This window comes from Phascolarctos cinereus, unplaced genomic scaffold, assembly GCF_003287225.1.
Source record: "Phascolarctos cinereus isolate Bilbo 61053 unplaced genomic scaffold, phaCin_HiC Scaffold_4;HRSCAF=312, whole genome shotgun sequence".
Classification (NCBI taxonomy): domain Eukaryota; kingdom Metazoa; phylum Chordata; class Mammalia; order Diprotodontia; family Phascolarctidae; genus Phascolarctos; species Phascolarctos cinereus.
In genome coordinates, this window is record NW_027555847.1 from 653,484,286 (window position 1) to 653,512,134 (window position 27,849).

The 27,849-nt window shown below is 41.3% G+C and overlaps 1 protein-coding gene and 1 long non-coding RNA gene across 6 annotated transcripts in view; one reads left to right on the forward strand and one right to left on the reverse strand.

The window, feature by feature from the left end:
* PPP1R16A (protein phosphatase 1 regulatory subunit 16A) overlaps positions 1 to 26,980 on the reverse strand; it is a 108,641-nt gene extending 81,661 nt beyond the window's left edge. For all 3 annotated transcript variants that reach the window (XM_020995008.2, XM_020995007.2, XM_020995005.2), the window contains exon 1: positions 26,865 to 26,980. The gene's annotated coding sequence lies outside the window, so the exon portion shown is untranslated. The remainder of the gene's footprint in view (positions 1 to 26,864) is intronic.
* The window catches only part of LOC110214221 (uncharacterized), a 29,617-nt gene continuing 28,717 nt past the window's right edge, over positions 26,950 to 27,849 (forward strand). For all 3 annotated transcript variants that reach the window (XR_013486368.1, XR_002326230.2, XR_002326231.2), the window contains exon 1: positions 26,950 to 27,038. This is a non-coding gene — a long non-coding RNA (uncharacterized LOC110214221). The remainder of the gene's footprint in view (positions 27,039 to 27,849) is intronic.

Genomic DNA, 27,849 nt, shown 5'->3' on the forward strand with positions numbered 1-27,849 from the left:
TCTGAGACCACATTTGAACTCAGGTCCTCTTGACTCCAGGGCTGGTGCATTATCCACTGCATCACCTAGCTGCAGTTTTCTTGGCAAAGATACTGAAGTGGTTTGTTATTTCCTTCTCCAAATCATTTTACAGATAAGGAAACACAGGCAAATAGGTTAAGTGACTTGCCCAGGGGCACACAGCTACTGTCTGAGGCAGGATTTGAACTCACGTCTTCCTGACTCTATGCCCAGCATGCTATCCACTGAGCCACCTAGCTGCAACTGCTACAGCCCAGTGTTATGGCCTAACTTCTAGTTCAATTTAAAAAATTATTTTTGGAACTTTGAAGTAAAACCTCAGAGTGGTTTTGATGAGCATTGTTCTCATTAGTGATTTGGAGACTGAAATCTTCTTTTGAAAATTATTCATCATCTTTGAACACCTGACTGAAACAGCTCATGTCTGAGTGACTGGGAAGGCAGATACATATTTCTGGAAAGGAATACGGAATATGCTATAAAAGTTATAAAAATATTCATATATGTTAATCCAATGATCCCACTACTATAACTGAGGTATAGGCAGGAAAGAGACCCATCTGTACAAAAACATTCAAAGCAGCACTACTGGCATGGCAAAAAACTTAAAATGAAGTATGAATTCAATGATGGGGGATAGTTCAACAAATGAAAGTATACAAATGTAATTATCACAACATAATCAATAATGAATATAATGAATCCAAAGAAATAATGGGTGACTTAAAGTAATGCAAACTAAAGATATGAGAATATGTATATATAGTCAATCCTCAACATTACTCATGTGATTTTATTAGTAACCTCATCTTCACTTTTGAGTTGGCAATCCCATACATCTGAGGATATGCACAGTAGAGAAAAAAAAGGAGAGGTGCAATGAAGCAAGTTTATATCCACACAAAAAAGAGGAAAGCAAAAGTAAAATAAGTAAAAGTATTCATGAATCTGCTCCAGAAAGTCTTAAAGCAACCTTCCAAGTGCGTCACAAGAGAACTGAAAACATGAAAAAGAGGTTGAGTTTGTGGGTATAAGGAGACGGTGGTCACCCCACTACGAACACACTTTTCACTGGAGGAACAGTCTTGGCCACTGAGAGAAAAAGAAGGTTAGAGCCGGCAGGTTCCTGCCTCCCCTTTTTTTAATTGCAGGGTTCTTGCCCCTCCCTGGCCAGTCTGGCATCCCTCTCCCCTGCATTTTAAGGGTTATTGCATGTTTACTGTGTTAGGAAAAGTGCATATTATCAGAATTCATGTTTTGTTATAAAGAATTCTGTGCAATTTCAGCAATCTCTAGCAAAGGATGAGTTTTTAGCGGTCACAGGAACCGAACAGCCGGTTTCCCATGGGTTCAATTACATTTGCATTTTTCACTTCAGGGCACTTTTCTAGGATCGTTACCCCCACAAAAATCGAAGATTGATTCTGTGTGTGTGTGTGTGTGTGTGTGTGTGTGTGTGCGTGTGTGCGCGCACGCACATAGAGTAAGCAAACCCAGGACAGCAAAGACATTAGCAACAGAAAGAAAACATAGCTAAATGCATACAAAAGACATTTGGAAAGGTTTGTGAAAACAAACAGGATGATTTTATTGTCACAGTAGCTGAAGTTCATATTTTATTTGTTTAATAAATTCCCTTTTATTTGTTTAATAAATTCCCTTTTATTTGTTTAATAAATAATGTGTAATTGAAGTTTACATATAAATTGCTAAAAACATTTTTTTGTTTTTCTTAATTCTCTTGTATTTTGTTCTTACTCATATATTTGAATACTTGTACTTATCAGTGGCCAAAAAAGATCCTGAGGGCAGAGGCTAGTTTGTTTTTTTGCTTTTTCTCTGTATCCCAGGCACTTAACACAAGTGCCTGGCACACAGAAATCATTTAACAAATTGGTTGATTAATTGGAAAGTAAAATAAAATTTAGAGAAAAAATCCATAGATCATTTATGTACTGTGTGACTAAATGGCAATAGCATTTAAAATGATAAATTAGGACAAGCAATTGGAGCTGCCCAAATTTCTTCTGTAGAAGAAATCCATATTGGATGTTATAATGTAAAAGGCACTCAGGGATCAATTTTCAAATTATCTCAAAGAATGGAAAAGATCACAGATTTGATTCAAGATAATTTGATAATGATAATAATTACATATATTACCTCATCTAATCCCCTTAACAACTCTGTAGGGTAGATGCGATTATCATTCCCATTTTGCAGATGAGGAAAGTAAGATTCACAAAGGTTAAGTAACTTTCCTGAGATCCCATAGCTAGTAAGTAGTTGTATTCAAAGTCAGGTCTTCCTGACTCTAAATCTGCATTCTATATATTCACCAAAGGCATTGTAAGAGGCATTGGGAAAAATCCACTTTAACTAAAAATAACCATCAACATGAGTACTTTTTCATCTCTATAAAAACTTAAGAATGATCTCTGTACACACTGACTTATATTTATAAAACCATGAGTAAGGGAATAAGCAGGCTTTTGTAAAGGATTTTCCACACTTGTCATACAACTGAGAGATCTAGAGACTATAAATTCCTGCTGGCTTTGTTGATAATAATTTTTTTAACTTTGTAGAACAAAAGTAAAGACTTTCTGAAAGCAAAGGATTTGCAAGGCAGATATTAATATCATATGAGAGAGAAGGGAACAAACATGTATATAGCACCTATTATGTGCCAAAGCAGTATGTTAATCAATTAACATATATTACCTTATTTGATCTTCATAAAAACCCTGCAGGTAAGGTTATTATTATGCCCGTTTCACAGCTGAGGAAACTTGAGGTAAACAGAGATGAAGTGACTTGCTCAGGGTCACAGAGCTAATGAGTGTCTGAGGCCACATTTGAATTCAGGGCTTCATGACTCTAGGCCCAGCACTCTATCCACTGCACCACCTAGCTGCCAACAAGCCTATGACAGTTGAGACTACAAAGACAACTGTTCAACTGTCCATTGAACACTAATTTCAAGTAAGGTATAAAATAGGAAAAAGTGTTCACAGACTTAGGAGTATGTGTGTTTGGCTATTAGCCTGCTTCTGGAAGTGCCTGAACATGCATGGTTATTCCATGACTGTTTTTTGTTTACTCACTGAATGGTGAAGGAAAGGTTCTTTCACTGGCTTTTTTGAGCCAAAAAAGTGAGCATGGATACCAAAGGCCTGGACCATAGACTGCTGGGCCTGGAGTCAGGAAGACTCATCTTCCTGAGTTCAAATCTGGCCCCAGACACTTATTGGCTGGGTAACCCTGGGCAAGTCATTTAACCCTATTTGCCTTAGTTTCTCATCTGTAAAATGAGTTGGAGAAGCAAACTGCTCCTACATCTTTACCAAGAAAACCCCAAACGGGATCATGAAGAGTGAGACATAACTGAAACAACTGAACACCACCAAACAAAAGGCCCAGGGATATGCTTGAGGCAGTTCAAAAAGGCTCTTAAGTGTTCAATTTTCAGTCTATTTTTATCATGGAAATCAACAAACGTTTCAACTCAGGTATTGATTCATTGTTTGGATGATAGCAGACTTTAATAAATGTAGATTCAGTGGGCAGCTAGGTGGCACAGTGGAATAAGCACCGGCCCTGAAGTCAGGAGGACCTGAGTTCAAATCCGGCCTCAGACCAAACACGTAACACTTACTAGCTGTGTGACCCTGGGCAAGTCACTTAACCCCAATTGCCTAAAACTCAAAAAATAAATAAATAATGTAGATTCAGCTAAAAGTGTGTACGTACATTTTGCACTTCCACCCTGCACCTCCAGGCCAGTTATTAAACATTTACTACATATTCCTCTCTGAAAAAGTCCCACCCAGAGACTCATGGTAGCTCTTGCCTCATCCCCCTAACAAACCCAGGTAAGAAAGTTAACAAGGTCTACTCATTGGGGTCCTTTGGGTACATGCTCAATTTCAACTCAGAATCCAACCAAAAAGCCTTTTCTCCTGAACAAGAAGCAGTGTCTGAACAACTGTGGAGAGCAGGCCCTTCATTCCATGCCATTAGGCACTTCTAAAAGCAAGCTCACCAAATGTGTATATTTCTAGAACTGAGTCTTCATTGGGTAGGAAGAGAGCACAGGCAATGAAATGGACAGGAAGGCTATATTAGAAGCAGAACATGAAGTTTGCGAGTCTGTTTTTACTGTAAGAAACCTGTGGCATAAGGTATGCTCAAGGGGCACTAGTACCTCTGGTGTGAGTGCTTTGGAGCCCTCTTCAGGGCTGCTTTCCACCTTTAGTGTCCACCTGATCCACCTAAAGTGTGGCTCGAAGAAGCTTAAGCACATGCAGCAGCCACACCCAGGAAAACCATCTCAACAGACAAGCTAAACCAGGTTGAGGGTAACCAAGGGGCCTCAAACCTGTTGGTGAGTTAGGGGATGTCTACCTACAGCATGTGAAGACTTCCCCTGGTGGAATGGGTAGATGAAAACAATTTGTTCCAATGGCCAAGAAAGCGGCTAAAGCAGGTACTGGAGCACTTAAAACTTGGTTAGACATGAAGACATCAAGGTCATCCACTGCATCTTGAGCCATCACCAGTCATCTTGACTCTGGACTGCCACTGAACTACGACGATTCTGGAAGAGACAGTGAGGCCAACAACCTCATGCAACTTTGTCTCACTTAAATCCAATTTATACACAATGCAAAAGACGCCACCCATACATTTTACCATTTTTGCCTATCTCAAAGTCCTAATGCGACAGGCAAGTGACGAAGCAGCATGTTCGGATACACTGGGAGCTGCAGTCACAGCTGCGCACATGTGACCCGGGCCCTAGGGTTGTCTTCTCACTGGAAGCTGCAGTGGGATTTGGCAGTGCCTTGGATGTCTCAGCAGCCTTTTAAGGATCACATTGCTCACCTCCTGGTGTGAGGACAGATCTGGAAAAGGTGCCCCCAAAATCATCTACTTATCAAACCCTGGCCGGATTACCACAGAAGGTAGAGATCCCACTCTGTGGTCAAAATACAAAAAAAAATGCACAAAAACTTCTGCAAAGATAGATTCAACTCACCATTGGTACATGGAATGTGCTTACACTTACAGACAACACAAAATCCAGTAGACCTGAAAGACAAACAGCTCTTGTGTTTTGAAAGAACTCAGAAGGTATCACATTCAAATAGCAGTCCTGAGTGAAACAAAGCTGGCAAATGAATACCAGCTTAGTAAAGTCAGATACAAATTTTTTCTGGAGTGGCCAAAGTGAAATGGAGCACTGTGAAGCTGGTATAGGTTTTGCAATCAAAACTAATCTAGTCAACAAGCTTGTATGCCTACCAAAAGAGGTGAACAACAGACTCAGGACAATTTCATTGCCACTTGCAGGAAAACACCACACCACCATCATCAGTGCCTATGCTCCCACCATGACGGACCCTGATGAGGTCAAAGAAAAATTTTATGAAAACCTGGGGGACCTTATCATCAATATGCCAAAAGAGGTCAAGCTTATAATTCTGGGTGACTTTAATGCTAGAGTAGGCTCAGACTACCAGACATGGCAGGGAGTCCTTGGGAGAAATGGAGTTGGGAATAGCAACAGCAATGGTCACTTACTACTGAAGATTTATGCATCTCATGACCTTCTCATCACCAACACTGTCTTCTGTTTACCTAAACACAATAAAACTTTGTGGAGGCACCCTCATAGCAAACATTGGCATTTAATAGACTGTGACTGTCCAAGGAAAAGAGAAATACAGGCTGTGAGAATGACCCATGGTGCAGAGTGCTGGACTGATAACAGACTTAACCTCTCTAAGCTAAATATTCACTCAACAAAAGCAGTGGCCCCAAGGTAAAATGAGTGCCAGAAGTATCAATGCCAACAGACTAGAGTGCTTCTCTGAGCAGGAACAATTTGTTGCTAACTTGGAAGGAAAACTGAGCCAACACACAGTTAGCAACAGTGGAGCAGAAAAGGAGTAGGCAGCTTTCAGAGATCTGGTGTACAACACTGCATTTGCTCATCTGGGTCAGAACAACTGCAAATATCAAGACTGGTTTGATGAAAATGATGGGGAAATTCAGAAGCCACTAAATGAAAAATGAGAACTCAATAGAATTTACCAACAGGATAATTCATCCATCTCAAAGAATGCAGCATTTAATTCCATCAAAAGTAAAGTATAAGCAAAGCTTAGAGAGATGCCGGATTCTTAGCTCAGTAAGAAGACAGATGAAATTCAGTTTTATGCTGATAGTAACAATCCAGAGCATTTTTATGATGCCCTGAAGTCTATTTATCGGCCAAAGACCTATGGTGCATCTAAACTAGTCAGTGCTGATGGAGCCACATTGTTTAGTGATAAAAACAAGATCCTAGAGAAAAGGGCTGAACACTTCCATAGTGTTCTCAACAGACTGTCATTAATCAATGCTGAAGCCACTGACCGTTTACCTCAGGTTAAAGTTAATCTCTCCCTAGCTGAAGTTCCAACTGAAGAAGAGATTTTGAATGTCATTAGGCTCCTTTCATGTGGCAAACTACCAGCTGAGATTTACAAGGGTGTGGGGGCAGAGGTCCATTGCTCATACAAAAGCTGACTGAAATTTTCCAGGTTATATAGCAAGAGGAGGTTATCCCCCAGGAGTTCAAGGACACCTCCACTGACCATCTCTATGAAGGTGAAAGAAACAGATTATCCTGTGACAATCACTGTGTGTGTGTGTGTGTGTGTGTGTGTGTGCACGCATGTGCACGCGCGCGTGTGTGTGTTTTAGTCATTGCTGGCAAAATTCTTGCTTGAGTCCTACTTAATAGGCTGATCCTTCACCTGGAAGATGGTCATCTACCCAAAAGCCAGTGTGGCTTCAGGAAAGGCTAAGAAATGGTCAAGATAGTGCTTGCTGCCTGACATCTTCAGGAAAAGTGCTAGGAGCAGAACAGGGGTTTGTACACAACATTTGAAAATCTGACCTTTGATACTGTTCATCACAAGGGCTTGCGGAAAATTATGGCAAAATTTGGTTGCCTGGAAAAGTTTATCAGTATTATACATCACTTTCATGGCAGCATGCTTGCACAGGTTCTGCACAATGGATGATGCTCTGATACTTTCCCAGTAACCAATGGAGTGAAGCAGGGTTATGTGCTTGCTCCCATGCTTTTTAGCATGATGTTTTCAGAAATGCTGTCAGACCTTCAAAGAGGACGAAGATGGTATCAAGGTCAGCTACCACACTGATGGTAAATTCTTCAACTAGAAAAGGCTACAAGCCAAGACTAAAGTGGAGGGAGTGTTGGTGCGTGATTTTTTGTTTGCAGATGACTATGCACTCAATACAGCCTCTGAAACTGAGATGCAATGAAGTATGGACTGATTCACTGATGCTTGTGCTAATACTGGCCTAAAAATTAACACCAAGAAAACACAGGCACTCCATCAACAAGCACGATGCCATCCATATGGGCAACCATCATTTATAGCAAATGGAAAACTTCTGAACATTGTGAACAAGTTCACTTACCTTAGCAGTATACTTTCCAGGGATGTACACATTGATAATGAGGTTGACACACACATTCCCAGAGCCAGATCAATGTTTGGGAGGCTCCAAAGGAAAGTGTGGGAAAGAGGAGGTATTAGACTGACTACCAAACAGAAGGTCTACAGAGCTGTTGTGCTGACCTCATTGTTGTATGCCTGTGAAACCTGGACAGCATACCAGTGCTATGCCAGGAAACTGAATCTCTTCCATTTGAAATGTCTTAAGAAGATTGTGGTATCTTACCTGGCAGGTAAGACACCAGACACTGAGGTCCTTTCTCAAACTAAACTGCCAAGCGTTCAAACTCTATTGCAGAGGCACAACTCCAATGGGCTGGCCACATTGTTGGAATGCCAAACATATGCTTGTCAAAAAGATTATTTTATGGAGAACTCAAACAGGGCAAGCACTCACACGGTGGTCAAAAAAGGCAATGCAAGTCTCTCTTAAGAACTCTGGAATTGATTGTGTGACATGGGAGACACTGGCACAGGACTGCCCAGCATGGCATACCCTCATCAGAAGAGGTTCTGTGTTCTACGAGCAAAGGAGAATTGAAGTAATTCAAAAGAAACAGGAGAGACACAAATTTAGAGAATCCACCCCAAACGTTCACATAGACTATTTGTGCCCAACCTGTTGTAGAGCCTTCTGAGCCCATATTGGTCTGATCAGCCATAGTTAGACACACTGTAACTTAACTCTAAGAGTGATGTCATTTTGGTCCTCTCCGAGAACAAGGGACAACAACCAATCAAACAACCCTCATTACACTACAATTCTCAAGGATTCTGAACAGGTGAAATGACTGAATCCAGAGATTCATACTATTAAATACACTTTCTAGCAATGACTTGGATGAACTCTATTTCCCTTCTGCTCACCAGGAATAGTTATTCTCTGGACTTCCAGAGACTAAACCTCACACCCAAAAGAAGGGGGTGGAGGTGGGGAAAGAGTAGTACAAATCTACTCGCTTCAGCACTCAGACTCAGGGTGGACTTATCCTGATTTGCAGGTAAGTGAAAACTCACCTTCTCTACTATATTTGGCTTGCTCCAGATAACACTTAATATCCCATCCAGTCACCCCCAGAAAACCAGGGCCTACACAGCACAGATATCTTGCTAGCTGACTCTATGGCTCTGCTCCTAGATCAAAACTCCCAAACTCCCTTCTCTGGCTTCCTCTCTTCTTTGGCTTCCATTCCCTCACATCTTTTATATCCTCCTATAACATATAAGAGGGCAGCAAGGCAGTGCAATGGCTAGAATGCCGGGCCTGGAGTCAGGAAGACCTAAATTCAAATCTGGCCTCAGATATTTACAAACTGGGTGACCCTGGGCAAGTCATTTAATCCTGTTTGCCTCAGTTTCCTCATCTGTAAAATGAACTGGAGAAGGAAATAGCAAACCACCCCAGTATCTTCACTATGGAGTCAAGTGGGACATAATTGAAATGACTGAACAACAAAAGAGGCACAAAACATCACTGAGGAAAATAACTCCTTAAAAATTAGAATTAGGGGCAGCTAAGTGGCTCAGTGGATAGAGCTCCAGCCTTGGAGTCAGGAGGACCTGAGTTCAAATCTGGTCTCAGACACTTGACACTTACTAGCTGTGTGACCCTGGGCAAGTCACTTAACCCCGATTGCCTCACCAAAAAGCAAAAACAAAATAAAAAAACAACAACAAAAATTAAAATTAGTCAGGTGGAAGCTAATGACTCCACAAATCATCAAGAAATAAAACAAAGTCAAAATACTGAAGAAAGAAAACAAGAGAGAATGAACCTTTTCTTACTGTAGGCAGAAACATCTGTGTCAAGACCTGGAACTCTACTTGGAGTCACAGTACCTGTTCAGATTCAGAATCTGCTATTTACTAACTGTATGACCTTGAGGAATTCACTTTAACCTTAATGAATGTGAGTTTTCTCATCTAATGTAAGACTCAAAGGGGATAATGTGTGTATATATATATATGTAGAGATCTATAGATATACATTTCCATACACACATATAACCATTCACATGCATATCTACATATAGTAGTTTGCAATATATATGTCCTTGCACGCGTGCGCACACACACACACACATACACACACACACAGACACATCTCAATGGTCATGATAATTATGTTCTATGGCCCCAGAAACTGACAGTTATTTCAGTTTTTCAATTCAACTAATGGACTGAACAGGCCTGAGAATAGGAACCAGAACCTAGGGGGCACAGAGTAAAGAGAGGCTCTCACAAAAGCCCTGAAATCCAGACCAATGGGTCCTGATCCTTGAGTCCTGGATAGAATCCCCTAAGGATAGACTATGTTAAAGATTATGTTAAGACACTAGTTAGAGATAAAGAATTAATCAATAAACATTTATTAAGTGCCTACTATGTGCCAGGCACTGAGCTAAGCCTTTACAGAAACTTACGTAAGGGGGGAAGCGTAATATCTTATTTATGGTGATAATGTTATTAGGGACCTAGATACTCCTCATGACAGGGTCAACAAAGATCTATCTCTATGTCTATTCTACAATTGACAAGCTTAGGCGGCAGTGTCTTTTCTTTGTTTTATTTCACATTTCCTTTCTCTTATCTTATTCTATTTTCCCCAATAAAGCTTTCTAATCTCAATGGTGTATGCACTGAATTAAAGGAAGAAGGGTTTCCTGACAGTACCCCAGAGAGTCAGGGGGAAATTCCTCTACCCAGGGGCCTCGTAAAGACTGATGGCAATAATAGAGGGAAGGAAGAAATTCCTTGGAACAAGGGCTTTGGGATGCAACTGAGAAGCTGTTCCCAGGGCATTTATTTACCCACAGATGTCTTGTGGGCAAGACAAGGTGGGGATTAACGAGAAATAAAGGAGTGAAACCCAAGAAGAGAAATCTGAAGCTGGGAAACAGAGAACTTCCTGACACCAAGAGCTAAGTGAGGTGGTGGTATGAGAGAGAACAGAGGGTGGAAGGGGAAGGGGAATAGGGAGAATAAGCATTTATGTGGATTATACTATGTGCCAGATACTGTGTTAAGTGCTTTACAATTATTATCTCGTTTGATCCTCACAACAACCCTTCATAGGTACTATTATTATCCTAATTTTACAGTTGAGGAAACAGGCAAAAACAGTTAAATGACTTAAAATAACATAGCTAGAAAGTGTCTCAAGGCCACATTTGAACTCAAGTCTTCCCGACTCCAGGTCCAGCACTCTAACCACGGTACCACCTAGCTGCCTAGGGAAGAGAGAGAGAGAGAGAGAAAAGGGAGGTAGGAAAAGGAGAGAGAGAAAGAGGAGAGAAGGGAGAGAGAAAGGGAGGAAGAAAAGGATCCAAATGCCTAATATTCTTCAAAGAAAGTACTGACTCAAGATGGATAGGATATTCTCAAAAATTAAATATTAACAGAAGTAAAAATTATTCCAATGAAGAAAAAAAAGTCCAAAGAAACTAATGTGGCTACAGAAGGAATTCATTGACCAATTTTTATTTTGAAAAGACATATCTAAAAGAAAGAGAGAAGGGCAGTTAACTAAACACAAAATTGTGGCAGAGTACCTTAAGGATGCCAATGTTTAGAAGAAGCTGAGATTTCAACAGATACCAAGGACAAGAAGGGCTTCTTCAGCTGTGCTGGGGACAAGAAGATCAAAGAAAGGAGAGACCCACTGCTGGGCATAGTGGGGACAATAAGATAACAAAGTGAAGGCAGAACTGTTGAGTTCTGAAATCTTTCTGCCAAGACAATAATTTTTAGCATAAGAAGTGTGGAAGAAAAATAGTAACAGAAACATAACTTACGATAAATGAAGAGACACTTAGAGAATACTCAGTGGCTCTCATCTAGTCCAAGTCACCAAACGCTAAGTACTGAAAAAAAACCGCAGCATGATTGTTAAGCTGCTGTTATCATGAAGAATGGGAGAAGCGCTGCAGGATGCAAGTCCAAACAAACATGGTCCTGATTTTCAAAAAGGGAAAGAAGGTGGATTCCTCAAACTTGGTTTGGTGAGTCTGCTTTCATTTCCTGACAAAACTCTAGACCAGAGATGCTTAATCCTTTTTTGTGTCATGGACCCTTATGGCCATCTGGTGAAGCCTATTGGCCTGTCAGTCAATCAGTCAATAAGTATCTATTAAGCACCTCCTATGGGCCAGGCACTGCACTAAGCACTTTGCTGCTCAGTCATTTCGGTTGTGTCTGACTCGTTCTGACCGCACTTGGGGTTTTCTTGGCAAAGATACTGGAGTGGTTTGCCATTTCCTTGTTCAGCTCACTTTACAGATGAGGAACTGAGGCAAACAGGGTTAAGTGACTCGCCTAGGTTTACCCAGCAAGTTATTGTCCGAGGTCAGATCTGAAGTCAGGAAGATGAGTCCTCCTAACTTCAGGCCAGGCACTCAATCCACTTCCAATACCTAGCTGCCCTATGCTAACTGCTAGGAATATAAAAAGAGGCAAAAGATAGTCCCTGACCTCAAGGAGTTTACAATCTAATGGAGGATACAACAAGCAAACAAAGCTGTACAAACAAGTTGTATAAAGGAGAAATAGGAAATAATTAACAGTGGCAAGGCAACAGTATTAAAGGTTGGGAAAGGCTTCCTGTAGAAAATGAGATTTTAGACAGGACTTGAAGGAAGAAAAGAAGGCAATAATCAAAAAAGGGAAAAGTGTTTCAAGCATGGAGGGCAGCCAGAGAAAATTCTCAGATCCTAAAGATAGTGTCTTGTTCATGAGAACAACCAGGAGGCCAGTGTTACTGGATGGTAGGAGGTAAGGTCTAAGAAGACAGGAAAGGTAAGAGGGGGCAAGGTTATGAAGGGCTTTGAATGTCAAATGGAGGAGTCTGTATTTGTTCCTGGAGGTAATAGGAAGCTACTGGAGTTCATTGGGGGGGGGGGTGGAATACACAACATAATCAGACCTGTGCTTTGGGAAGATCGCTTTAGTGGCTGAATAGAGGATGGATTAGAGTGGGGAGAAATCTGAGGCAGGTAGAGCCACCAGCAGCTATTGCAATAATCTAGGTGTGAGGTGATAAAAGCATGCACCAAGATGACAGCAGCGTCAGAGGGGAGAAGAGGGCATATTCAAGAGAAGGTACAAAGGTGAAATTGACAGGCCCTGACAACAAACTGGATATGAAGGTGAGAGATGGTGAGGAGTGGAGAATGACAGCTAAGTGTCTGAGGGACTGGGAGGATGGTGTTGCCTCTATGGTAACTGGAAAGTTAGGAGAGGCAGAGAGTTTAGTGGGAGCTCAGTTTTGGACATGCTGAGTTTGTTTAAGATGTCAGTTCAAGATACCTGAAGGGCAGTTGGAGATGAAAGCTTGGAAGTCACTAGAAAGGTTGGGGCAAGATAAGCAGATCTGAGAATCTCTAGCATAGATACGGTAATTAAAACCATGAGAGATAATGTGGAGATCGCCAAATGATGTAATATAGAGGGAGAAGAGGGCCCAAGACTGAACCCTGTGGGACACTTATGGTTAAAGGAAGTGATCTGGAAGAAGATCCAGCAAAGGAGATTGAGAAGAACCAGGAAACAGTGGTATCCTGAAAATTAGAGAGAAGAGAGCATCAACAGGGAAAGGGTGATCAACAGTGTCAAAGGCTACAGAGAGATCAAGGAGAATGAGAATTGAGAAAAGGCCATTGATTTGGCAACTAAGAGATTACTGGTAACTTTGGCTAGAGTGGTTTCAGTGGAATAAGATTGCAAGCCAGATTGTAAGGAGTCAAGAAGAGAGTGAGAAGAAAGGAACTGAAAGGACCTATTGTAGTTGGCCTTTTCAAGGAGTTTAGCCACAAAGGGCAGAAGAGATATAGCTATGGGATGGAAGAATCAAGTTAGGCTTTTTTTCAGGATGGGGGAGACACGGGCATATTTGTAGGTAGCAGAGAATGAGTCAGTAGCCAGAAAAAGATTGAAAATAAGTGATAGATTGGGGACCGGCAATCTGTTGAAGGAAACAGAATGAAATGGGATCACTTGAGTAGGTAGAGGGATCAGCTTTGGTAAGGAGTAAAATCACCTCAACATGTAGGACAGAGGTAAAGGAGGAGATATTGACAGAAGGTATATAAATGATGTGAGATGGGGAAGAAGGGAGAAGAGGGAACTCACAACAAATGGCCTCAATTTTTTTCTGTAAAACATGAAGCAAAGTTTCTCAGCTGAGAGGGTGGGGAGAAAAGGAGGTTTGAGGAGAGATGAAAAGGAAGAGCTACTGTGGAGAGTAGGATGGTGAGTTGAACTCTACTCAGAGTAATTTTTTTTTAATTAATAATCAAAGAGGATGCTATAGTTTCCCATGTACAACTGATATCATATTGCTTACTTTCTCAGTGAGTGGGGGAGGGGTTGGAGGAAGGGAAAGAATTTGGAACTCAAAATTTAAAAAGAAAAGAAAGTTTAAAATAAATAATAAATTAGATTTTTTTAAAAGATGCTAAATTTCAGTTATAGGTTAGTGAAAATAAAGATGTAATTTTTTCCTATCCAAATTCACAGACCTCCTCAAAATCTATCTGCAGATACCTTTGAGGTCCAAGGACCCATGTTAAGAACCCCTGTTCTAGACCAGAAATGGGGAACCTGCAGGCCTTGAGGCGACATGTGGCCCTCTAGGTCCTCAAGTGAGGCCCTTTGACTGAATCTAAACTGTTTGTTCTGTGAAGTTTGGATTCAGTCAAAGGGCTACACTTGAGGACCTAGAGGGCTACATGTGACCTTGAGGCCACAGGTTCCCTACCCCTGTAGACTATATTAAACAGAGAAAAGGGACCTCTGGAAAACAGCATGGAATTATGTAGAGAAGTTACTAAACTATCTATACTGTTGATACAGAGATTCTGCTAACAAGAACATACCCTAAGGAGACCAAAGATAAAAAGAAAGATCACATAGCAACTCATACACAGTGCAAATGCTACCTTATGTAAAGAGGCATTTCTGTGCTGACTCCCCCCCCCAACTAGTGTCTTCCCCTCTAAGGTTGCCTTCACCTATTTTAGATACATCCTGTATGTACTTACTTGCATACAGGCTGTCTTCTCCATTAGAATGCAAGTTTATTGAGGGCTATTTTTACTTTTTCTATGTATCCCTTGCACTTAGAACAATGCCTGGAATATAGTAAGTGCCAAATAAATAATTATTAATTGACTGACTGATTGAAATGACAAAACAAAAATGGTCAAGAGGGACTTACAGAAGCAGCATGGTACAGTGGAAGTCAGAGGCCTTGGATTCAAAGGACCTGAGTTCAAATCTCATTTCTGATGCTTTCTATCTATGTAATCTTGGACAAGTCATTTAACTTCTCTTGAATTCAGTTTACTTACCTGTAAAATGAGGGAGCTGGATGATTTTCAAGGTCATTTGTAATTATCAAGTCCTGTGACTCCTATGAGTCATAGAGAGTTGAAGCCCATGCTAAATAAGGAGATATAAGACAGCACCTAACTGAATTAAATTCTGCAAACACATATTGATCTCCTGCTGAATGCAAGACACTACATTCAATAGTAGGGATACAAAGCCTTTCTTGCACTCAAAGAGCTTAAATTATGCTGGGGATATATGGCATGTACATGGTAAGTATAATACAAGGCAGGAAGTAAAAAAGGCAAAGGAAAGGGCAGATAAAATATTATAAGAATGTTTAAGGAAGGAAAAAAGCCCTATCAGCAAGGGCATCAGTGAAGGCATGAGGAGTATCTGAGCTGAGACTTAAAGGAAAATATGGAATTTGCAAGACAGATAGGAAGAAGGAGGGCATTCCAAACTCAAGGACAGCTAATATGGAGAGATGAAGATGAGAGAAGACATGAGGAATTCAAGGAAGAGTTTGGCTAGAACACAGAATGTAAAAAGGAGAGAAATGTGAAGTAAGTTTGGAAAAAGAGGCTGGAGCCAGACTGTAAAGAGCCTCAGATACCTGGCTAAGGTATTTGTATTTTCTCCTATAGGCATTTTAAGCAGCATAGTCAGACTTGTCCACTAATAGAATTATTTTGGCAGCTATGGGAAGGACAGATTGGAGGGGGAAGAGACTAGAGGTAGGGAAACCAGTTAGGAAGTTAATATCATAGTTCAAATGAGTGTTAAAAAGAATCTAAACTAGGGTACTGACAAAGTGTGTGATGAAAGAAAGGATGAGAGAGATACTTAGAAGCAGTATCACAGGACTTGGCCAGGAATTGAATATGAGGGTTCATGTGAAGAAGAGGGAATAGTCAAAGATGATTGAGGTTATGAATCAGAGCAGCTCAGAGGACGGCAATGACCTCAACCAAAATAGGGAAGTTCAGAGGAAGAAGGGGTAGGGTAAAAGATAATGAGTGATGTTTAGGCCATGATAAGTTTGAGAAGCCATAGAATATAATAACAACACTAACATTTATATAGCACTAAAGGTTTGCAAAGCTCTTCATGTATATTACCTCACTTGATCCTTATGGCACTTAATTGTAACAATATTTAGTTGGGAGAGAACAGAGGCAGGGACGCACTAGTTAGGAGGCTTTTACAATAGTCCAAATCACTGGTGAACAGAGCCTGAACTAAGGTACTGACAAAGTGAGTGAAGAAAACAGGAAAGATGCAAGAGATATTGTGGAAGTAGCATCACAGACTTGGCCTGTAATGGAAAATATCTTAATCCCCATTTTGCAGATGAAGAAACTAAGGCCAGGAGACAGTAAGTGATTTGCCCAGAATTACACAACCCTGAGTTGTCTGAAGCAGGGTATTATTTTACGTCTTCCTGATTCCCAAGACCATTACTCTATCTACTATATCATGTCCAGCAGACAGATATATCCCAAAACTACATACATAGCCTTCATCTCTTACCTGAATTCTTGCTTTGCCTTTCCAACTGTCTGCTGGCTGTAGATGAGATAACAAAGAGAAATCACAGGCTTATTAATTTAGAGCTGGAAGGAACCCTAGAAGTCATCTAGAAAAGTCCTCTCACTTAAAAATAAGGAAACTAAGAGCCACAGCAGTGAAACAACCTGCCTGAGACAGTAATAGAAGAAAGAGAGGAGAGACTTAAGGGTTTTACACTAAGTCCCCATGACATGTCCAACATGCTCTCCTTCTTTACCTCCACATCTCAGAATCCCTACCTGCTGTAACGGCTCAGCTCAAATGCCACCTCCTAGATAAGGTCTTTCCTGAACCACCATCCTCTCTCCCCAGCTCAAAGTGCTTCCCCACATGCCCCCCTCTAACAAAATCATTTTGTATATATTTAGTATTTATTTATCTGTATAAGGATTGTTCCCCTCAAGAGAAGGTAGGCTTCTTGAGGGCAAAAGACTATTTTGTTTTTTGTCTTTGTACCCCCAGCTTGGAACTTGGGGGGCACTTAAGAAACACTTGTTAAATTGAATTGGATTACAAAGCTCACAATCTGGAAGGGACATATGACTATAATCCAAGGAAGGATATGACAAATTTCACGAGGGGGTATAAACAAAGTACTGTTTGGGTGTACAGAAAGTAAAGATTATTTTTCAGAGGGCTGATCAGGAAAAGTGCGTTTGAGCTGGCCCTGGCAGGATGCACAATCACAGTAATCACAGAACATAGAGGAAGGTCATATATAAGTATTATCATCACTATTTTAAGGATGAGGAAAATGGAAGCTCAGAAAGATTCAGCAACTTGAGCAAGGATTCTTACTATAGTATCAGAGCTATGATTCAAAACTGGGTCTTCTGACTCTAAATCTATTGCCCTTTCCAGTATGACATGCACCATTTCAAAAAGCAGAGATGAAATCAGAGCAGAGGCATTCCTACATTGGAAATCAAGTAAAGAAAGGCATGAAAGTAGAAAGTTTGGAAGAGTAGTCCAATTTGGCTAGAATTATAGTATAGTGAAATAGTAATATGAGAAGGGTGGAAATGGAGATAGAGACCACATTGTGAAGGTCCTTGAAACAGGGACAAATGAATGAAAAATAAATGAAAAAGCATATATTAAGCACTTACTATATATAAAGTGCTAAGCCATGGGTATTTTCAACAATACAAATATAATAAGCAAGAGAGTCTCTACCCTCAAGGGGCTCACATTTTAATTGGGAAGACAACATATAAAAGAAAATTCATTTTCAGAGTAGATGGAAAAAACTAAAAATCCTAAGGGTGAAGTAGAAATGTGGACTGCAGGCCCAAGGGTCCTTGGGCCATCAGTAGGTCAGTATGACAGTGCCAGGGATCTTTAGGAGGAAGAGGCAGGGTAGATCACAAGGTCTGAGGGATCTTAGGATATAGTAGAAAGAAAGATGGAATTCATCCACAGTTGAAGGGAACAAAAGAAGGTATATGATGAGATCATCACCACGCATTAGGAAAATAACTCTGGCAGTCAGAATATATGGGTTTTAAGCCTCAGCTTTAACACTTTTGACCCTGAACGAATCACTTCCACCTCAGGACCTCACCCTTTTGCACTGCTCCCAGCAAGGTCTAACCCTCCCCTACCCCTGCAATCAACTGAAAGGGATCAGCCCTAGTTTCTCTCCTGAGACTCCTTGAATCAACAACTGACTATAAAACATTTCCAAATTTATGACAGGAATCTCAAATTCAACATGACCTCATAATATTTTCCCCAAAAAATCTAGTCCTCTTCCCTGTTTCTGTCAAGGGTATGACCATCCCTCCAATTACCTAGGGATGTAACCTCAGAGTCAGCCTTGACTTTTCCTTCTCCCTCACCCCTCCACATACAATTGCCAAAGCTTGCCAATTCTACCTCCACAGCACCTCTAGTGTCTGTCCCCTTCTTCAAAATCACATGGCCACCACCCTAGTTCAGGTCTTAATCACCTTAATCACATCTGAATTGGTATAATAAGCCTCTTAATTGGTATCCCTATCTACCATTCCTCTCAGTCCATCCTATACACAGCCCAAAACATGGAAGGAAAGGGAGCCATAGGAAAAGGAAAGGGTAGAAAGTACACTTATTAAACACATATTATGTGCCAGGCACGATACTAGGTGCTAAGGTTATGTAAACAAAAACAAAACAGTCCTTGCTCTGAAGAAGCTGACAATACATAATGTGTATAACTATATACAGAATAAAAAGAAAATAAATACAAGAGAGGACACTAGCAGGTGGGATCAGGAAAGGCTTCATGTAGAAGGTAAGGCTTAAGCTGAGTCTTGGATAGCATGTTTCATGAAGTACCTGTTTCCAACTCTGAGGTACCACCTCACATGGTTCAGATTGGCTAAGATACAAAACAAGGAAAATGACAAATGTTGGAAGGGATGCGAGAAAACAGTGAACGTACTGCTAGTGGAGTTATGAACTAGCCTAATCATTTTGGAATGCTATCTGGAACTATGCCTGAAAAACTATTAAACTGTGCATACCCAATTTGACCCAGTGATACTTCTAATGCCACGACTAGGTCTATACTTAAAGGGATAAAAGAAAGAAGAAAAGGATCCATATGTACAAAATTATTTATAGCAGTTCTTTTTGTGATGGCAAAGAATTGGAAACTGAGGGAATGACCATCAATTAGGGAATGACTGAACAAGTTATGGCATATGAATATGATAGAATACAATTGTGCTGTAAGAAATGATGAAGGGGATGGTTTTGGAAAAACCTGAGAAGACATGCATGAACTGATGGAAAACAAAGTGAGCAGAACTAAGAGAATAGTATATATAACATTGCAAAGATAATCAACTTTGATAAGTCATTTTTTTTGGTTAATTTTCATCTATTTCACTTAGGTTGTCAGATTTATTGGCATACAATTGGGCAAAATAACACATTGTTTTAATTTCCTCTTCATTGACGGTGAATTCACCCTTTTGACTTCTGACACTGGTAATTTGGCTTTCTTCTTTCTTTTTTTAATCAAATTAACCAATCATTTATCTATTTTATTGATTTTTTAATAAAACCAGCTCTTAGGTTTATTAACTCAATAGTTTTCTTACTTTTAAATTTATTAATCTTTCCTTTGATTTTCAGAATTTCCAATTTGCTGTTTAACTGAGGATAAGATAATGAACTCTGAAAGACTCTGATCAACACAATGACCAACCACAATCCCAAAGGACTCATGATAAAACATGTGAGCCACCTTCAGATATAGAACTAATGGGTTCAGAGTACAGACTGAAGCATATTTTTTCTTTCCTTCTTTTTTGGGGGGGAGGGGAGGAAGAAGGAACATAACTAATACAGAAATCTGTTCTGCATGACTACACATATTTGCAATGACTTTTTTCTTGCCTTCTCAGTGGGTACAAAAGGAGAAGGGAGAGAATTTGGTGCTGAAAATAAAACTGAATTTTTTAAAAAGCACATGTTTTCCCACAACCCCTCCAGCATTTGTTGTTTTCCTTTTTTTGTCAACTTAGCCAATCTGATGGGTGTAAAAAGGCACTTCAGAGTTGTTTTCGTTTTCATTTGTTTAATCATTAGTGATTTACAGCAATGATGTCAAATTCAAATAGGATAAGGATCCCTGCTGGCCCAAGATTGACTTAGAAAACCATACATTGACATTATTTTATTGTATTTTTATTTACTTTGTTAAAGATTTCCCAATTACATTTTAATCTGGTTAGGCTTACTCCCAGTATTTGACACTTCTGACTTAGAGCAATTTTTTTCATATTAATAGCTTGGATTTCTTCCTCTGTAAACTACCTATTCATATCATTTGACCATTCAGCAATTGGGGAATGGTTGAAGTGAGTCTTGAAGGAAGTTAGGGATTCTATGAGGTGGTGGTGAGAAGGGAGAATATTTTAGGCTTGGGAAACCATGAAGACAGGAGATAAAAGTCTGTGTATGAAGAACAACAAGAAAACTTTTTTGGCTAGTCAAAAATGGTATGGGAAGGGGAGCAGCATATAAAGAGGCTAGAAAGGTAGGTTAGGCACAGGTTGTGAAGGGTTATCAAAGCCAAACAGAGGAATTTATATTTATATTAGAGGCAAAAAGTAAGCCTATGGAATTTGTTGTGCAGGGCAGGGACATGGTCTCTCCTGAAATAGAAAAATAATTTTTTAAGAACTCACAAGATCTCAGAATTGAAAGGGACTTCAGAGAGCATCCAGTTTAACTTTCACATGAACAAGAACGGTCTCTACAATGTCCCTAACAAATCAACAGCCAGCCTCACCTTGAAGATGCCAAACAGATGTCAAATGAAAGGGGACTCGCTACCTCCCGACGTGCCTAATTCTACTTTTGGATAAGTGTAATTGTTACAGAGTTCTTCCTTACATCAAGCCGAAATATTCCTCTCTTCAGCTTCCATCATTATTCTTAGTTATGCTCTCTGGGTCCAAGAAGAACAAGTCTGATCCCTTATTTATATGACAGCCCTTCTAATCTTTGCACATAGCTATTAATATTTCCTACCTTTTCTCCAAGCTACACATTCTCAATTCTTCCAATTATCACCAGTCTTACCATTTCTAGTCACCCTTCAATGGACAATCTCCAATTTGTTAATGTCCTTCCTAAAATGTGGTGCCCAAAATTGAAAGTAGTATTCTAGACTACTTCAAAATTAGGCTGCTCCAAACCAAACTTTTATGGAACATAGCAAAAGAAGAGAAGGAATGAGACCCAGTAGCCCAAAACACTTGGCAACAGACAATTACTGGGAAAGTCTAGGGAAGCAGCAGCCTTTGAATAGCCTGATGTTCCAGAAACATCTCAAACTCAATATATCCAGAACAGAACTCATTATCTTGCCCCCCAAATCCTCCCTTCTTCTGGGCTTCTCTATTACTATCAAGGATATTACCATTCTCTCAATTATCTAAGCTTGTGACCTAGGCCCCATCCTTGACTTTTCACTCACGTTTACCTCATATCTAATATGTTGCCAAGTCTCATCATATCTACCATTTCTACATCATTCATGTATGTCCCCTTCTCTCCACTTGAACAGCCCCAACACTAGCAGAGGCCCTCATCACCTCTGTCTTGGACTGTAGCAACAGCCTCTGGTTGGTCTCCTGCCTCACGTATCTCCTCATACCGATCCATCACTGAGCTGCCAAAGTGATCTTTCTAAAGCTCAGGCCTGAAAATCTTCTGTTTGATTTTTAAAGTCCTTCACAACTTTGCTCCTTCCAATCTTTCCAGTCTTCTTATACTTTACTCATTTCCATGTATAATACAATGCAGCTACCTTGGCTTTCTTGTTCCTTGAACATAACACTCAATCTCTTTACTTAGTATCTTTTCACTAGCTATCTTCCATGCCTGGAAGACTCTCCTTCCTCACTTCTACCTTCTGGCTTTCCAGGCTTCTTTCAAGACACAGCTCAAATTCCACTTTTTACAGGCAGCCTTTCCCATTCTCTGCCCCCTTCCCTCATATCACTCTCCTCACTTCTAGTGCCTTCCTTCTGAGATTACCTTCTATTTATACTGTATATATAAGTACATTTTTTTTTACCATCTTGTCCCCCTCATTAGAATGTAAGCTTATTGAGGTCAGGGACTGTGTTTTTATCTTTTTTATATCCCCAAAGCACAGTGCCTAATACACAGTAAGCCCGAGATAAATGCTTATTGACTGACTGCTTTAGGAATATCATAACTTTAGTTCATGGTTCACAGTCTTCCTCTCCACTTCCTACCCTCTTCCTACTGTTCCCAAGAGCGGTGGAAGGTGGGGTAGGGAGAGAAGGGAAAGGAAAGGCAGAAGAATCGAGGACTTCAATGTTTATGCTGATGAGACCCCATTAATAAGCTGACCATATTATTCCAAAGACTTTTCTGTATCTCTCCCATTTCACCCACATACCACCCAACATGGTCACCTCCAAAATCCAGAACTTTGAAATTCTGTACTACCTCAACATAAACATCTCTCCTTCTACATCTCCCACTCTCATTCAAAATAACCTTAGTCTTGACCTATATCCCTTTAATCCCTTTAGTCATCCCTGCTCTCTCAGTCCATCTCTCCTATTCTGCTTCCATTTGCCTCACTTGGCAGTCCTGACCACATGGTCTGCCACTTTCATGTCACACCACCAACTACTCTAGAATCCTCTGACTGCTTGACTTTCCCCTATTTTCAACTTAAGACTTGTCATCTTTACCACCAAATTTCTCAGCTCTTCACCCAAGGTTGTGTTGTTTTGTTGGAGAAAATGACAAAACTAAGTTAATTTCACTCGTTATATATTTAGGGTGAATAATCTTGCTGGGGTCCTTACTCGAGCTTGACAACCTTTCTGCTCTACTCTTCATTCCCAATTTCCCACAGCAACTATCTCAAACCTTTCCTCTCTTACCTTCAACAACCACACACTCACATTTAGAGCAGATAACCTACAAGCTTCACAGAGATAAAAACCACCTAGGCCCAGTTCATCCATTCTGACCACTATCTTTCCTCCTTTCCACTTATCACAGAAGAAAAGGTATCCTTACCCTCACCAAGGTTGATTCCCTCCTGCCTCCTCCAAAACCTTGTTCCAATAGTCATCCCCTTTCTCTCATGTATTTTTAATCTCTCCCCTGCTACTGCCAACAAACATGCTCAGGTCCCCTAAACCTAAAAAAGCTTTCCCTTGACCCTTGTACACCAACTAGCTACAATCCTATCTCTACAATTTCACTGTTAATCATCCTTAAAAAGTTGTTTGCAACTAAGACCTCTATTTTCTTACTACCTATTTTCTGAGAACAGTAATCATATCAACATGCTGGAAAAAATGTGTCAATAAATTGCTCTATAATTCCTATCACCATTCACTCTGACTTCCTCATCCAAAACACCTTTCCCTGACCACCACTCATATATGTCTAATCCTCCCCCACAATAATAGCTAGTGTTCTTGTAGTACTTTAAGGTTTGCAAAGAGTTTTACAAATATTATCTTATTTTTTATCTTCATAAGGAGACTGTGGGGCAGATACTATTATTATGCCTATTTTATAGATGATGAAACTGAGGCAGACAGAGGTTAAGTGAGTTGCAGAAGGTCACATGGTTATTAAGTATCTGAGGTTAGATTTGAAGTCAGATCTTCCTGATTCCTGGTCCAGTGCTCTATCCATTGTGCCACCTATCCCTCTATTAGAGTATAAGCTCCTAGAGAACAGAAAATGTCTTATTTACTTATGTTTATACCCTCTCCTCCCCACCCCCGCTCAACAGAGTGCCTGGCACACATTAAGAGCTTAAAAAATGCTTTCTCAGTTTTTTATTCATTAATTCTCTCTTCAAACTCTTCTAATCCGTATTCTATCCCCACTATTGTAACAGCAAAATCGCTCTATCAAAGGTCACCAATAACCTGCTAAATACCAAATAAATTTTTTTCCTCAGTTCTCATCTCTCTTAACCTCTCTGCTATCTCTTGACACTGTTTACCACCCCCTCCTACCACATACTCTTCTGCCATGACTTCAGAGACAGCATACTCTACTGATTCTTACAAATCACATCATCTTTCTGAGTCTCAGTTTCTTCATCTGCAAAATAGGGGTAAGCAATTTGTTACCTACTTCACAGAGTTGTCGTGAGCAAGCCCTCTGTAAACCTTAAATATCTATAAAAATCTGACATGTATTATTATTATTATTATTATTATTATTATTGTTCACATTTCCTCACTAAATGCTTGTTGACAGTCCTGAAAGCTCCCTATACCAGGGAAATCTCAGGCCCTATCCCTATCTTGATTATACTGCACCATAAATCTCATAGGATTTTTATGATGACCAAATGAAATAATATATATAAAGCATTCTGCAACATTTAAAGCCTACATCAATCAAAAGCATTTATTAAAGGCCTACTATGTGCCAGGCACTGAGCTGTGTACTAGGAATACAAAGGCAAAAACGAAAGACCCCTTCTCAAGAAGCTTACATTATTTAAAGGGAAACATGTACACGTATAAATTGTGATTTCACTGGCACAGGGAATTCCCAGATAGAGGAAACTTCTGCTCCCAATGCAGGCTGGCATCTTCTTTGCAACTTACAATTTTAGAGAACTGCACTGAGAAGTTTTTTGCCCTATGTCACAGAGCCAGTTAGTATCAGAAACATAACTTGAACCTAGATTATCCTGATTCCAAAGAATACTCTATCCACTAGGTACCACTGCCTCTAGTATGAGTATATATTAAATAAATACCAAGTAATCTGGGAACTGGAGACACTAGCAATTGGGGAAATCAGGAAATGTCTTATATAGGTTTGAGTTGAGCTTTGAAAAAAACTAGAGATTGTTAAAAATTGAGGAGGAAATACACTCCAAGCATGAGGGATGGCCTGTGTAAGGTCACAATGCTAGAGAATTAGGTATGAGTGTATTGGGATGGGCCATATAATGGGGCAATATACTGCCAACAACTCAATCTGTCAACTCCCCCTCCCAACATTCTCAAATACCATCATCAGTCTTACCCCATCTGTGCCACCCTTTTGTCCACACTCAGCAGCCCAACCAACTTACTTTTTCCAAGTCACTGAAATTTTTCAATGGGCTAGCACAAAGGAAATAAATATAGGTAGCTAGGGACAGGATCACTCCCCACCTAGCCTCCTTTAAAAAGAGCTTTCTCTCCTGCAGCAATGGCTCTCATCTTTAAGCCTGCTTTCCCTTTGTTCTTCCCTTGCTGTCCTACTCAGATGGATAAGGGATTTCAGGGCCATCAGAACATAGCTGGATTGCAGCAGAGAGGGTATGTGTTTCCTTGGATAAGATGTGAACTGGAACAAGGAGGTATGCCTTCAGTTGGATAAAATTATTAATTTCCCTCTCTTTCTGAGGACTTTTCCCCACATCTGGTAGTCAGATGGAAAGAGAAATGACGGGCTCATGAAGAGCACAGGCCTACTCAAGTAAGAAAAAAAAAAAACATTTGATAAATCCAGGCTAGCCTCTTGACATAACTGAAGCCCAGAAGGGATCCACATTCATTTAGGTTATCTACCCCCGCTTCACAGGAGGTAGAAGGCTGTTTCCTTAAAGATGGAAAGAGTTCTTCACTTTCAGAGTGACAGCACCCAGAAGTCTGAAGACCCTGTGGTAGGAAAGGGGCATGAAAACCCAGAAGTCTGCTGAGTCCAGCCCCCAAGGCCTGCAGCTGCCAGCATGAGGCTGGAACGAATGGGAGCTCAGGGTTTGGGTTACATTCTGAGCTGGCAGAGGTGTCTGGAGACAAGGCTTCCTCTAACTGACAGGACCTCAGGCAGCTCTCTCATCCCTTAAGGGCAAAAGAGCAGGATATTTTTCAGACACAGCAGCTTCTACAATTCCAAGAAGGGTAGAGGATCAAGGGTCTAAGGGTGTACCAGAACCCAAGTTGAAGATACTGCTCATTCAGTCTTCATTCTTTCAAACACAGGGATCAAGATGAAAAAGATGCCCTACCTCCTTGGGCCTGGTGATTTAAACACCTCCTTCTCTGAGCAACCAGAAACCAGGTCACCATGACCTCTGACCACTGCAGATCAATACACCAAACTAGGACCATGGGCAACAGGCTAGTCTCATTTACATAACAGCCACCCAATCCTTTCTTCTCTGACATTTCAGCCCCCTCCTCCATCCAAAACCCACCTTCTATAGATAGCCTTTCCCAATCCCCTTTAATTCTAGTGCTTCCCTTCTATTGATTATTTCCAATTTATCTTATATATAGCATGCTGTCTACCCCTTTAGACCAAGCTCTTGGAGGACAAAGATTGATTGTCTTTTGCCTTTCTTTGTATCCCCAGCACTTAGCACAGTGCCTGGCACAGAATATGTGCTTAATAAATGTTTACTGACTGCCTCCTTTACTCCTCAAACACACACCTTTCCCCTATGGGGGACTCTATCCGCCCTCTGCCTCCCTCTTGGCCTCCTCCACTATCAGGTTTCCTCCTCAAGTCTTCCCCCCTCCCCTTTCCAGCGTCCTCCAGTCCCCTGCCTCCACTTAGATACCTACCTCCTCAGGTTTCCGCCTGACCCCTCCCTTCACTCACCTCCCTCCCCAACCAGGCCACCCCAGCTTCTCCCTCCTCCCCCTCCAATTCTCCTCCTGCCCCTCCCCCAGGCCTCCTCTTCTGCCCTCCTCCTCCACTTCCTCCACGCCTCTTCCCGTCCTCCTCCGGCCTCCGCCTCCAGCCCCTACTCAGGGGCTCGGGCCCTTTCCCCATCCGGACCTACTCCCACTGGCCTCTCCCCTACCTCAGCTCCTCTCCCTCTGGCCCTACTTCCGCTCCCGATGGCCTCTCCTGCTCAGCTCTCTTCCCCAGGTCACCCTAACATACCGCGCCCTCGCCTGGCCTGACATCAACTCGTGCAGTGTGTCCGTCCGTCTGTCCGCCCGGCCGCTGCCACCGCCACCATGGGGGCGGGCCCGGCGCTCGGTCCTCGCCATGGCAACACCACACTTCCGGTCCGGGCAGCCACTGTCCGGAACTCGCAGCAGGCAGCTCCTCCAGGTAGGGGGCGGGGCCAGGAGCACGAGGGGCGGGGTCATCCAACGCGTGAAGGGATGGGGCGGGGCGGGGGCGGGGCGGGGGCGGGGCCAAGAGAGAGGGTAGGAGGGAAAGAGGAGGGAGGAGGAGGGAGGCTGGGAGGTGTCTGGAGTTGGTAAGATCCTCATCATAGGCTTTGCAGAAGATTGAGAGATGCGAGGCACATTGGTGGTAATGGAGTCCAACCCTCTCGTTTTACGGATAGGGAAGCTGAGGCCCAAAGAGTTAAAGAATAAGCTCCAGGTTGAACAGGTCTTAAGGGTCTGAGGCAGGGTCTTCCAGAAACAGCACATACAAAAGGTCTCAGCTGCAAGTTAGATGGAAAAGTCCTATGCTCCTAGAAGCTGTCCGCTATAGTCATCTAAACTTATCTTCTATTCCGGGCAAAACCATGGAGCAGGTTTTATTTTGTTTTGTTTTTGGGGGAGGGCGCTGGAGCAATCGGGGTTAAGTGACTTGCCCAGGGTCACACTGCTAGTAAGCGTCAGAGGTCGAATTTGAACTCAGGTTCCCCTCACTCCAGGTCCAGTGCTCTATCCACTGCACCACCTAGCTGCCCCTGGAGCAGCTTTTATTTTCTTTAAAGAGTTCAAATCCAGTCAACCAACTAACATTTGTTAAGCAATTACTGTGTGCCAGGCACTGTGCCAAGCATCAGAGATACAAAGAAAGGCAGAAAAAGAAAAAGTCCCTGCCCTAAAGGAGCTCACAGTCTAATGGGGGGGGCGGGGAGAGAAACGTGCAAACGGGTATGGAGAACTGGGAAAGTTTTCTT